Here is a 5,000-nt window from a genome sequence, read left to right on the forward strand (position 1 = left end):
CAGTTTCACCCTCCGCAAAAAATTCCAAATTTTATTTAATTTGCTTTGCGGGAAGGACTGTCCAACCAAGTCGCGTATTGTCCTTACCTTCGAAACGCGGAGTAGATGGAACAGAGACAACTGACGAAAAGATATACTCTTTATGTTGTATGTCTCGTTTCTCATTGTGTTTAACGTTTTTTTTTTATGTCCTGTACCCATATATGCATGTATGTATATAAATGTAGATGCAGGTATTTACATATATGCATATATCTATATATTATTAACATTATTATATATATATATTTCCTTTATCTTTTACCTTTTACAGCCCGTGCCTGAGGTCATGCTGGTGCACCACCTTTAGTTACTCGGCGTTGTTTCCGATATTGTTTTTGGTGAAGTAGCAAGTTGGACGAAGCTGCTCTTCTTTGTGTCTTCTGTCGCAATGTGGGTTCATCTGATATCTCAGTTAGAAACCTGTCAAGACGTTCCTTGAAAACTTTCACAACAATACCATGTAAATTTCTAAGGTTGCTAGGCAGGACGTTGAACAATTGCGGACCCTTGAAACCCAGACTATTGCAGTACTGTGTCCTTATTTTAGATGGGGAAGACGGGATCTTTCGTATGATGCAGTGCTGCCCAGTTCGAGGATTATTATAGTTGTCAATTCCCAAACTGAGGGCTAGAACCTCCAAGATCTTCCAAATATATATCACCGCATATCTCTGTCGTCTTCTCTCCGGGGAATAGACTCAGTTCCTTTAGCCTCTCCTAGTGACCCCTCTTTTGCATCGAGTCAATCTTTTTTGTGTATTGGCGCTGGATTGCACACATATATAATTTGTTGGCTATGTTTTCAGAGAATGATTATGCACTTCGCCGTCGATCCCCTCCAGTTTTCATCAGTTGATCAACGATTGTTCAATATATCAGAAATGGTACATGGACTGCATTAAACTTATCTTTCTGGCTCTTGTTACTAAATGAGCGGGTACCGAATTTGGCACAATTGAATTTTGATTTAAAACTGATGCAATACTTTAGTTTGTTAGTATTTTGTATTCATATTAAAGGCAGGCATCAAAAGTCAAAGTTGAGAAAGGGTGTACAATGCTTAGACCAATATGACATCGATTTCCGCTGATGAAACATGTATCCGTGTTTTCGAGGCTCAAAAACTTTACACGGTTACCGGATTCGAATATACTTGGTATCATGCTTTCAAATGAAAATCTGAAATTATATTTGTGATGATTTTATCTTGATAAGTTATTTGATATGATTATATGAAACCATAATATGAAAATATTATTATGAAAATTTTAATATCATGTTATTTCAGAGAAGATACAAAATGTTAGCGAACAGAAAAACATTAAATATGATATCAAACAAAGTTGACAAATTGTACACCCTGAAATTATAGAAACTACACGCTCAAATTATCAAAAATTTTACAAACCAAAATTTAGAGACTGCAACGGTTAAATGCTTCAAATGAATGTGAAAGAAGTTAATGGAGTGATTGCTAGTATTGAAATCCCTAGCATATCAGAACGCTTGTCTCTGGTTGGTTTTTGAGCTTAACAGTGTTATAAACCAAACCGAACAACTGTTTGAAGTGATATAGAAAACCTTTGTAATCATAAAGAAAGAAAAAAACATCCTTTTTCGCAGCATCATTTTTCAGATCTATTGAATGGCATTTTGAACAAAGGAAGGCTATTTGAGAAAACTACTACTATTCTACCTGGAAAACACCTGGCAATAAAATATGTAATGGTAACCTTGGTGCAGCGTTTGCCAGTATTTTAGAACCCAGGGGGCAGGAACAGCATAACTTCTAGATAAATACTTGATAAAAGTAACTTACCTTGCAGGTGAAGAACTGAGGAAATTAAACGGTTTTTTTCTCCCATAAATAGAAACTTGGATGAGATATTGCATCATCAAACCTCTTCACATTCTCTAACACAACTCTTCATAAGGCACGTAAATTTTGCGTTAAATCAGATGTTTTGGCAAGTATTAAAGATGAAACTAGTCGAACCAATACCCTAACCATATAAGGACCTCTTGGACCAGATGTATTTCGGTTCATCGTTAATAAAGGTGAAACATTTCTATAGACACTTCTTTGATCAATTGTTCATAGAAAATCTGGTGATATTTTAGAATTATATTTGAATCAATAAACCGACTCTCACTAAACAGTTTCTAGTAAGAGAAATATAATGTTTTGACAGATGTAGAGAAGGAAATAGAATGTTTCCATAACATTCGGTATGACGTATGAAACGACGAGTTTGTACAATAACAGTGAAGAATAAGGTACACAATATAGGAAAATAAAACTCCAGTAGGAGAATCAAATGATGAGGTGGTGTAGACTAATATTTTACTATTTTTTCTTCATGTTATCTCCTACTCAACCATTTCTCGGAACTGGTCATATCGCACGGTGCAGATGCTGGAATACTTGTAACCCATCATCTTCACAGTCAACCTTAAGCAGAAAACTAACTTTCATTCAGAGGTGGAAAATAATCCCCAAAATGATCTCTCTCATACTTAATGTCCCACCTACTTTCAAATTTAAAGGAAACTACACTGAATCACGATGAAGAAAATATTGCTGACCCTCCATATTTTATGTCACCACATCGAAAAGGTTTTGCGTTGCAGTCTGACTTCAGATAAGATTATAAGATTAGTCCATATTTGAATGTTTTGCTGGTAAGAACAAATCTTCTAAAATGAAGAATTTCGAAGGATTGCTTGAACCAATGAGAGAACGTCTGTTATGTTTTCAGATGTGTGTTTCAATGCCAAAGACAGACTTCGAGTTCTTCTGTACAAACATTGATTTTTCTTACACCAATATTCCCGCGCTATTCTTAATAGTCTTATCTACATCGACTTCAACTGTTAAAAATGAATTATTTCACTTCCCAGAAAATTTTAAAACGATTTCTTGTATTAAATCTTTTCCTTTCTTTTTTTTTGCTTTAGTGTTTTAGTTGTACTGTTTTGTTTTAGTCTTTGATCATTTATATGTGAGACATTCATATTTATCTTATGCAAATTTTGTTTGATATTGCAAGCATATTGCATATTGTTCCTAAGAACTTTTTAACGTGGCTGTGTAGTTGGACGTTTGCTTCCCATCTATATGGTTCCGTGTTCAATTTCACCGCTAGGGACTTTGGGTAAGTATCTTCAGCTATAGTCTTGGTCCGACAAAAGCCTTCTGTGTTGATTGAAACTGAAAGAAACCTATGGTGTGTATGGTGTGATTACGTCTCCGTAACTTGGCGGTTCGGCCAAAGTGACCGACAGAATAAGTACCGGACTTTCAAAACAAATAATTACTAGCGTCGATTCGTTCGACTAAAATTCTTCAAGGCGGTGCTCCAGCATGGCCGCAAGCTAATGAGTGAAACAAGTAAAAGAGATGTCACTAAAGTATTTTATTAAAAGATTTACGCTCTCCATAAAACGAAAGATTTTATAGAGATAAACTAATTAAAACGCTACAATCGTTTGAATAGCGTCACTTACCTCAAAAATATGGGTTCATATTCTCGCAGACCCTCTTGTCGTTTATTACGTTTGATTATTGTTCACTTAACTGAAATTCTATTTTAGATGATTGTCTTTAATGTGATGCCAAAAGATAAAAGTTTTGTATCAATTCGAAATGAGTGGTTGCTGAGGTTCAACATCACCATATAGTTATGGCATTCAATTTATGTCCGGTAGATTTCAATTAGCTTCTCTTTGCTTTTTGTTTTTTTTTTTTGTATATAGAAATCTACTTATCATTATACTAATATGTAAAGATTTTGTATTCAGATGTGAACAATAAAACATATGTTGCATTATTTGTAATAACTGGCAAAGTTGGATCAGCTTCGCCTGTAACAGATATATATCAATGGAAACGAAAATTATAGCATTGTAATGTAACAAATATTGAAAAGCCAATATTTCATAGTTGGAAATTATGGTTTATAGAAAGGAGAAAATTATGATGCCAGGTAAAGACAATTGTTGCCAAAATGGTGTATTGTTACAGTTAAAAATATTATGAACGAACCAATAGCAAGTCATAACACGACGAAATTACAACCTTTCGTTGGTGTCGTTACCAATTTGTTTGATCGTCTACAGTGGAGTATATTGTATTTTGTATATTTTAAAGTTTAGTTCAGACAATCTGGGCATGATTCAAGGAGGAAACAAAATGGTGTAAAGAGCGGTGGTCACTAACTCCAGTATGTGCATACAAAGCAAGCCGTGTAAGTAGAAGTCGTCGTTGATTCGATATGGCTTCTTGTCCTCTTTCACTTTTATCTCTCTCATTCCTTTCCTCCCTCCTTAATAAATGGTACAAACCGAAACCTTTGATTTCTTCTCTTTCTTTCATTGACTTCTTTATTTTCATTCTACACATTCTTCCGTTGTTATTATTGTTGTAATTTTTGTTGAGTTTCATATCTGTACATTTATTTTTACCCAAGTGTTACGCTTCTCTGACTTAATGTATTTTTCGTTGTTTCTTCATTATCTTACTTGTTTCGTGTGTGTGAGTGTGTGTGTGTGTGTGTGTGTGTGTGTGTGTGTGTGTGTGTGTGTGTGTGTGTGTGTGTGTGTGTGTGTGTGTGCGTGTGCGTGTGCGTGTGAAAAGAAAACTAGCTCTAATCTTCTGAACTGTTGAGTATCCTGCCGAAAAAGTCATCGGTTAATCAAAGTCCACTAATGTTAAACTGTCAATGTTCTAAGTAAATGTATGACCTGCAAACTTTTGTATATGAATTCTTGTCACGACCAAACTTACATATAAAATGCCAAAGTAGATTAAAATAAATTTCCTTGAAAGGCAGAAAAACTATAACCAAAATAGCAAAAGTAAATATAATGTTTTTTTTTTTAATTCCGTAAATTGAATACTGGAAATCTAGCTTATTTCAGTATACGTTATGAGCTGGTTTTCTAAAAGGTTTGATTTG

This window comes from Octopus bimaculoides, chromosome 6 (assembly GCF_001194135.2).
Source record: "Octopus bimaculoides isolate UCB-OBI-ISO-001 chromosome 6, ASM119413v2, whole genome shotgun sequence".
In the NCBI taxonomy this organism is placed as follows: Eukaryota; Metazoa; Mollusca; class Cephalopoda; order Octopoda; family Octopodidae; genus Octopus; species Octopus bimaculoides.